Consider the following 9911-nt stretch of genomic DNA (forward strand, 5'->3'; position numbering starts at 1 on the left):
AAACAATTAAGTACCCAGGACAGTGTTTTAAATCATATCTGGGCTACAACTCACCCATCAGCAGGCAATTTGGGGCAGCACCTCAATGAATTTGCAAAGACTCTTTTTTCCTGGCATATCTTCCATTTCTGTCTTTGGCATATTTCTGCTCATCCTTCAAGATCTAGCACAAGTGCCACCTTCCTCTGTGGAGTCTTTCTGGATGACTACAGGCAAAAATGATTGCTTTCCACTTATTTTCACAGTACTTGGCCCATGGCTCTGTTGTGATATTTTTCTCATCATCTTATAACTACTTTTATAGCTATCTTCCACTTCAGACTATGAGTGTCTCAACAGTAGTGCCCTTGCCTCATTCATCTTCTAATCCCCAACATTTATCAGAATATCTGGCCTGCAAGCTATTTACTAAATAAGCACAAATTTGAATGAATGAGTAGGTGAAGGAAGAAAGTAAGATATGAAAGGCAGTATGCATTTCATTAAGTCAAGGCCAAAGTTCCCCTCCAACATGATTTGGGCAGGAGGTATTAATCTCTAATTGAGCTTACTAGCTCATGGTCAGTCTACACTATCTAGGTATATACCCATTTGTTGAAATTTCCATGGTTTATGTGTATGAAGAGAAGAGACTGGAAATGTTTGAATTATATCTATGTAACACTGGAAAAGCAGTCAAGTAAGAGGATTCTTCGTACCTCCCAGTATCACTGTGCCATGGGTTTCTACAATCATAATCAGATTTTTCAGGAACAAACACCACCGTTTATTTTTTAAATTATGATCCTATGGTTTCTAGTACTTAAATATGCATCTGCCTTTCTACTAGAAATGTAAGAGCATATCTAATGTATTCTTGGCCTGAGAAGTAGGAATAATGATGGGAGACTTATTCACATTCATCACACTTTGATAAATTTAATTTCTAATTTAGAGTAACTTTACCTTTGGTGAGGTAATGGTGGGGAACCGTGGAACATTTTCTCTTGTGGGACAGTTGTACCTTGTTTTTATATTTATGCTTTCAAAATGTATTTTAAGATCATACCTATTGTCTCTTCTGTTAAACTTTGTATAAAGAATATCTTGTCAATGGGCAAGATACTTTTGCCCTATGTGTATGCATATGTATATGCACATTTATACAGATATAAAACAGTTAATGTGTGAGTCACTAGAAAATGACACCACAATTTGAACCAAGGGGTGAGAAATTACAGGTCTGTATCATTTCATATGAGGGAAAAATAAAGAAAATTGCTTGAAAAACACAGAAAAGTTACAGATAAACGTTCAGCAAATTGCAAAAGAATTGCTACTTCATGAGACATCCCTTATTATTTTTATCTTTAAGTAGAATATACAGGGCTCTGTTTACGTGCAAGTTTACATCTTGGCTTTCCTCTCAGATCCTCACTTGGACATAGCCATTGATGCCACAGCCAGATGTTCTCTAGCAGTCTCAAGAGAGGTGAGCCATACCCTACTGTGTACCTGCAAGGGAGTACAGCTCCTGGAGGTGAATAGTTAATATCTGATTTCTGAACAGACCCCAAACTGAAAGGCTGGTGTCATTACTCCTATACTATTCTGCATCTCTCACATCATAGGCTTAAGCTTCTAAGAGAAACATGTAAAATGTAATGCTCTTGGTTTGATGCAAAGGGAAATCTTTATTTTGACTGTTTTAATTTCTTAGATTTACTACCTTCCCATTTTATTATATATAACTTTTAGTGTTTACTGGACAGGACCAGTCACACTCCTTTTATGTGTCATTTTCTGATATTCACATTCTCTCTGGCAAGACTCTAATGACAAGTCCAGTTGTCTGCTGAGACATAATTCTGTTCATGTTGCTAATTCTTAATTTCCCTGCCCCTGCCTTCTCTCTTCATTGCAAAGCATTACTTGAGGCTAAATGAGATTTTTTTGTTGTTGTTTTTAAGCCTTCAACTGTCCTGCTACTCAATTTCCTGCTGAAGTTATAATCTTCTGTTTGGGATACCACAGTTGATTACTCTAGAAATGACTGTAATACTCATTATCCACCATTTGTTGGAAGGGTGGAAGAAAGCTGTGATTAAATAAAAATTGGCTTGGATTTTGCTTCAAACTTCTACTACATTACTTTCAGGGCTTAATCAGAATTTTGCTGTTGATGTTTCTAAATGTTTTTCTCTATCACTTCCTCGGTCACTACGAATGTGGTAGATTGAATTATTGACTCCATTATTTGCTGTTGCCAGAATTCACCCTTTTCCATGGAACTTTGCAGTTCTTCACACTGGAGGTTGATAATACAATTCCAATTTGGCAGTGGGCTGTCATGTGACTTCCTTTGATCAACAAGATTTGTAATGTGCTACCATGTTTGCGCTTGTCCTCTTGCACCTCTGCCATCTTTGTGAAAACAACCCACCCAGTTAAACATGCTGAGTCAAGGAAAACAAGACATACGAAAGCATATTTGGACTCAACCCCTACACTGGGGCCCACCCCAGCCTAGAAAGCCAATTCTATGCCTATCCACACGCAAGTAAGAGCAAATAAGTGGTTGCTATTTTAAATTACTGAACTTTGGGACAGTTTATTATGTAACAATAGTTGCCTAATACAACTACCCACTATTATGACTTTGAGGAGAAAAAAATATAATTAATTTCAGTGCACACCTTTATACAGTACTCACTGTGCAGAAATATGCAATCTGGGTAGCCACAAAAGACACAGAAATTATGAATACCGCTCTGGAAGATTTTGCTCTTGAAAGAAAAAAAAATTAACAAGATGGATACCTAACCTCAATGACCATGAGGTCCAGTAGGAGGAGACAGACATGCAAACAAAGCAGTGCTCTATAAAATTACACACAGCAGATCAATCTGAATTGTACATAGCACTGCAATTTGGTGTCCAGCATATGATGTCAGAGTACCTGGGTCAAAATCCAGACTCAACTTATTCCCTCACCTTTATTTGCCTCAGTTTCCTCACTTGTAAAAGCCAGAGAATTAGCAGTTAGGGCAGCGCTTAATATATAACATGGAGGCTTCCGGGAAGATGGCGGAAGAGTAAGATGCGGAGATCACCTTCCTCTCCACAGATACACCAGAAATACACGTGGAACAACTCCTACAGAACACCTACTGAACGCTGGCAGAAGACCTCAGACCTCCCAAAAGGCAAGAAACCCCCCCACGTACCTGGGTAGGGCAAAAGAGAAAAGAATAAACAGAGACAAAAGAATAGGGACGGGACCTGCACCAGTGGGAGGGAGCCGGGAAGGAGGAAAGGTTTACACACACTAGGAAGCCCCTTCTCGGGCGGAGACTGCGGGTGACGGAGGGGGGAGCTTCGGAGCAGCGGAAGAGAGCGCAGCAACAGGGGTGCAGAGGGAAAAGCAGAGATTCCCGCACAGAGGATCGGTGCCGACCGCTACTCACCAGCCCAAGAGGCTTCGCTGCTCACCCTTCGTGGCGGGCGGGGCTGGGAGTTGAGGCTTGGGCTTCGGTCGAAGCACCTGGAGAGGACTGGGGTTGGCGGCGTGAGCACAGCCTGTAGGAGGTTAGTGCGTCACGGCTAGCGGGGACGGAGTCTGGGGGAAAGTCTGGACCTGCAGAAGAGGCAAAAGACTTTTTCTTCCCTCTTTGTTTCCTGGTGCGCGAGGAGAGGGGATTAAGAGCGCTGCTTAAAGGAGCTCCAGAGACGGGCGCGAGCTGCGGCTAAAAGCGCAGACCCGAGAGACGGGCATGAAACGCTAAGGCTGCTGCTGCCGCCACCAAGAAGCCTGTATGCAAGCACAGGTCACTATCCACATCCCGCTTCCGGGGAGCCTGGGCAGCCCACCACAGCCAGGGTCCTGGGATCCAGGGACAACTTCCGCGGGAGAACGCACGGCGCGCCTCAGGCTGCTGCAACGTCACAACGGCCTCTGCCGACGCAGGCCCGCCCCGCACGCAGTGCCCCTCCCTCCCCGCGGCCTGAGTGAGCCAGAGCTCCCGAGTCAGCGGCTCCTTTAACCCCGTCCTGTCTGAGTGAAGAACCGACGCCCTCCGGGGACCTACACGCAGAGGCTGGGCCAAATCCAAAGCTGAGCACCTGGGAGCTGTGAGAACAAAGAAGAGAAAGGGAAATCTCTCCCAGCAGCCTCAGAAGCAGCAGATTAAAGCTGCACAATCAATTTGATGTACCCTGCATATGTGGATTACATGAATAGACAAAGAATCATCCCAAATTGAGGAGGTGGCCTTTGAGAGCAAGATTTATGATCTTTTCTCCTTTTCCTGTTTTTGTGAGTGAGTATGTGTATGCTTCTGTGTGAGATTCTGTCTGTATAGCTTTGCTTCACCATTTGTCCTAGGGTTCTATCCGTCCGGTTTTTTTTTTTTTTTTTTTTTAATTTTTCTTTTTTTTCTTTTTTTCCTCTTAATAATTATTTTTTTTTATTTCAATAACTTCATTATATTTTATCTTACTTTATATTACTTCATCTTCTTTTTTTTTCCTTCCTTTCCTCCCTCCCTCCTTCCTTCCTTCCTCCCTCCCTCCCTCCTTTCTTTCTTTCTTCTTCTACTAATTCTTTCTTTCTACTTTTTCTCCCTTTTATTCTGAGCCTTGTGGACGAAAGGCTCTTGGTGGTGCAGCCAGGAGTCAGTGCTGTGCCTCTGAGGTGGGAGAGCCAACTTCAGGACACTGGTCCACAAGAGACCTCCCAGCTCCACATAATATCAAACAGTGAAAAACTGCCAGAGATCTCCATCTCAACACCAGCACCCAGCTTCACTCAACGACCAGCAAGCTACAATGCTGGACATCCTATGCCAAACAAATAGCAAGACACGAACACAACCCCACCCATTAGCAGAGAGGCTGCCTAAAATCATAATAAGTCCACAGACACCCCAAAACATACCACCAGACGTGGACCTGCCCATCAGAAAGACAAGATCCAGCCTCATCCACCAGAACACAGGCACTAGTCCCCTCTACCAGGAAGCCTACACAACCCACTGAACCAACTTTAGCCACTGGGGACAGACACCAAAAACAATGGGAACTACAAACCTGCAGCCTGCAAAAAGGAGACCCCAAACACAGTAAGACAAGCAAAATGAGAAGACAGAAAAACACACAGCAGATGAAGGAGCAAGATAAAACCCACGAGACCTAACAAATGAAAAGGAAATAGGCAGTCTACCTGAAAAAGAATTCAGAATAATGATAGTAAAGATGATCCAAAATCTTGGAAATAGAATAGACAAAATGCAAGAAACATTTAACAAGGACCTAGAAGAACTAAAGATGAAACAAACAATGATGAACAAAATAAATGAAATTAAAAATTCTCTAGATGGGATCAATAGCAGAATAACTGAGGCAGAAGAATGGATAAGTAACCTGGAAGATAAAATAGTGAAAATAACTACTGCAGAGCAGAATAAAGAAAAAAGAATGAAAAGAACTGAGGACAGTCTCAGAGACCTCTGGGGCAACATTAAACGCACCAACATTCGAATTATAGGGGTTTCAGAAGAAGAAGAGAAAAAGAAAGGGACTGAGAAAATATTTGAAGAATTTATAGTTGAAAACGTCCCTAATATGGGAAAGGAAATAGTTAATCAAGTACAGGAAGCACAGAGAGTCCCATACAGGATAAATCCAAGGAGAAATATGCCAAGACTCATATTAATCAAATTGTCAAAAATTAAATACAAAGAAAACATATTAAAAGCAGCAAGGGAAAAACAACAAATAACACACAAGGGAATCCCCATAAGGTTAACAGCTGATCTTTCAGCAGAAGCTCTGCAGGCCAGAAGGGACTGGCAGGACATATTTAAAGTGATGAAGGAGAAAAACCTGCAACCAAGATTACTCTACCCAGCAAGGATCTCATTCAGATTTGATGGAAAAATTAAAACCTTTACAGACAAGCAAAAGCTGAGAGAGTTCAGCACCACCAAACCAGCTTTACAACAACTGCTAAAGGAACTTCTCTAGGCAAGAAACACAAGAGAAGGAAAAGACCTACAATAACGAACCCAAAACAATTAAGAAAATGGGAATAGGAACATACATATCGATAATTACCTTAAATGTAAATGGACTAATGTAAATGCTCCCACCTAAAGACACAGATTGGCTGAATGGATACAAAAATAAGACCCATATATTTGGTGTCTACAAGAGACCCACTTCAGGCCTACAGACACATATAGACTGAAAGTAAGGGGATGGAAAAAGATATTTCATGCAAATGGAAACCAAAAGAAAGCTGGAGTAGCAATTTTCATATCAGACAAAATAGACTTTAAAATAAAGACTGTTAGAAGAGACAGAGAAGGACACTACATAATGATCAAGGGACTGATCCAAGAAGAAGATATAACAATTGTAAATATTTATGCACCCAACATAGGAGCACCTCAATACATAAGGCAAATACTAACAGCCATAAAAGGGGAAATCGACAGTAACACAATCATAGTAGGGGACTTTAACACCCCACTTTCACCAATGGACAGATCATCCAAAATGAAAATAAATATGGAAACACAAGCTTTAAATGATACATTAATCAAGATGGACTTAATTGATATTTATAGGACATTCCATCCAAAAACAACAGAATACACTTTCTTCTCAAGTGCTCATGGAACATTCTCCAGGATAGATCATATTTTGGGTCACAAATCAAGTCTTGGTAAATTTAACAAAATTGAAATTAAGTAATTTTTTCCTACCACAACACTATGAGACTAGATATCAATTACAGGAAAATAGCTGTAAAAAATACAAACACATGGAGGCTAAACAATACACTATCTAATAACGAAGTGATCACTGAAGAGATTAAAGAGGAAATTTAAAAAAATACCTAGAAACAAATGACAATGGAGACACGATTACCCAAAATCTATGGAAGGCAGCAAAAGCACTTCTAAGAGGGAAGTTTACAGCAAGAAAATCCTACCTTAAGAAATAGGAAACATCTCGAATAAACAAACTAACCTTGCACCTAAAGCAATTAGAGAAAGAAGAACAAAAGAACCCCAAAGTTAGCAGAGGAAACAAATCATAAAAATCAGATCAGAAATAAATGAAAAAGAAATGAAGGAAACGATAGCAAAGATCAATAATACTAAAAGCTGGTTCTTTGAGAAAATAAAATTGACAAACCATTAGCCAGACTCATCAAGAAAAAAAGGGAGAAGACTCAAATCAATAGAATTAGAAATGAAAAAGGAGAAGTAACAACTGACACTGCAGAAATACAAAAGATCATGACAGATTACTACAAGCAACTTTATGCCAATAAAATGGACAACCTGGAAGAAATGGACAAATTCTTAGAAATGCACAACCTGCCAAGACTGAATCAGGAAGAAATAGCAAATATGAACAGACCAATCACAAGAACTGAAATTGAAACTGTGATTAAAAACCTTCCAACAAACAAAAGCCCAGGACCAGATGGCTTCAAAGGCGAATTCTATCAAACATTTAGAGAAGAGCTAACACCTATCCTTTTCAAACTCTTCCAAAATATAGCAGAGGGAGGAACACTCCCAAACTCATTCTATGAGGCCACCATCACCCTGATACCAAAACCAGACAAGGATGTCACAAAGAAAGAAAACTATAGGCCAATATCACTGATGAACATATATGCAAAAATCCTCAACAAAACACTAGCAAACAGAATCCAACAACCCATTAAAAGGATCATACACCATGATCAAGTGGGGTTTATTCCAGGAATGCAAGGATTCTTCAATATACGCAAAACAATCAACGTGATACACCATATTTACAAACTATAGGAGAAAAACTATATGATCATCTCAATAGATGCAGAGAAAGCATCCAACAAAATTCAACACCCATTTATGATAAAAACCCTGCAGAAAGTAGGCATAGAGGGAACTTTCCTCAACATAATAAAGGCCATATGTGACAAACCCACAGCCAACATCATCCTCAATGGTGAAAACCTGAAAGCATTTCCACAAATATCAGAAACAAGACAAGGTTGCCCACTTTCACCACTCTTATTCAGCATAGTTTTGGAAGTTTTATCCACAGCAATCAGAGAAGAAAAGGAATCCAAATTGGAAAAGAAGAAGTAATACTGTCACTGTTTGCAGATGACATGATACTATACATGGAGAATCCTAAAGATGCTACCAGAAAACTACTCGTGCTAATCAATGAATTTGGTAAAGTAGCAGGATACAAAATTAATGCACAGAAATCTCTGGCATTCCTATACACTAATGATGAAAAATCTGAAAGTGAAATCAAGAAAACACTCCAATTTACCATTGCAACAAAAAGAATAAAATATCTAGGAATAAACCTACCTAAGGAACAAAAGACCTATATGCAGAAAATTATAAGACAGTGATGAAAAAAATTAAAGATGATAGAAATAGATGGAGAGATATACCATGTTCTTGGATTGGAAGAATCAACATTGTGAAAATGACTCTACTAACCAAAGCAATCTACAGATTCAATGCAATCCCTATCAAACTACCACTGGCAGTTTTCACAGAACTAGAACAAAAATTTTCACAATTTGTATGGAAACACAAAAGACCCTGAATGGCCAAAGCAATCTTGAGAATGAAAAACGGAGCTGGCAGAATCAGGCTCCCTGACTTCAGACTATACTACAAAGCTACAGTAATCAAGACAGTATGGTACTGGCACAAAAACAGAAAGGTAGATCAATGGAATAGGATAGAAAGCCCAGAGATAAACCCATGCACATATGGTCACCTTATCTTTGATAAAGGAGGCAGGAATGTACAGTGGAGAAAGGACAGCCTCTTCAATAAGTGGTGCTGGGAAAACTGGACAGGTACATGTGAAAGTATGAGATTACATCACTCCCTAACACCATACACAAAAATAAGCTCAAAATGGATTAAAGACATAAATGTAAGGCCAGATACTATCAAACTCTTAGAGGAAAACATAGGCAGAACACTCTATGACATAAATCACAGCAAGATCCTTTTTAATCCACCTCCTAGAGAAATGGTAATAAAAACAAAAATAAATAAGTGGGACCTAATGAAACTTAAAAGCTTTTTCACAGCAAAGGAAACCATAAACAAGACCAAAAGACAACCCTCAGAATGGGAGAAAATATTTGCAAATGAAGCAACTGACAAAGGATTAATCTCCAAAATTTATAAGCAGCTCATGCAGCTCAATAACAAAAAAACAAACAACCCAATCCAAAAATGGGCAGAAGACCTAAATAGACATTTCTCCAAAGAAGATATACAGACTGCCAACAAACATATGAAAGAATGCTGAACATCATTAGTCATTAGGGAAATGCAAATCAAAACTACAATGAGATATCGTCTCACACCAGTCAGAATGGCCATCATCAAAAAATCTAGAAACAATAAATGCTGGAGAGGGTGTGGAGAAAAGGGAACCCTTTTGCACTGTTGGTGGGAATGTAAATTGATACAAGCACAGTGGAGAACAGTATGGAGGTTCCTTAAAAAACTGCAAATAGAACTACCATATGACCCAGCAATCCCACTACTGGGCATATACCCTGAGAAAACCATAATTCAAAAAGAGTCATGTACCAAAATGTTCATTGCAGCTCTATTTACAATAGCCCGGAGATGAAAACAACCTAAGTGTCCATCATCGGATGAATGGATAAAGAAGATGTGGCACATATATACAATGGAATATTACTCAGCCATAAAAATAAACGAAATTGAGCTATTTGTAATGAGATAGATAGACCTAGAGTCTGTCATACAGAGAGAAGTAAGTCAGAAAGAGAAAGACAAATATCATATGCTAACACATATATATGGAATTTAAGAAAAAAAAAATGTCATGAAGAACCTAGGGGTAAGACAGGAATA

The sequence above is a fragment of the Phocoena sinus genome, chromosome 3 (assembly GCF_008692025.1).
Source record: "Phocoena sinus isolate mPhoSin1 chromosome 3, mPhoSin1.pri, whole genome shotgun sequence".
NCBI classification, from domain to species: domain Eukaryota; kingdom Metazoa; phylum Chordata; class Mammalia; order Artiodactyla; family Phocoenidae; genus Phocoena; species Phocoena sinus.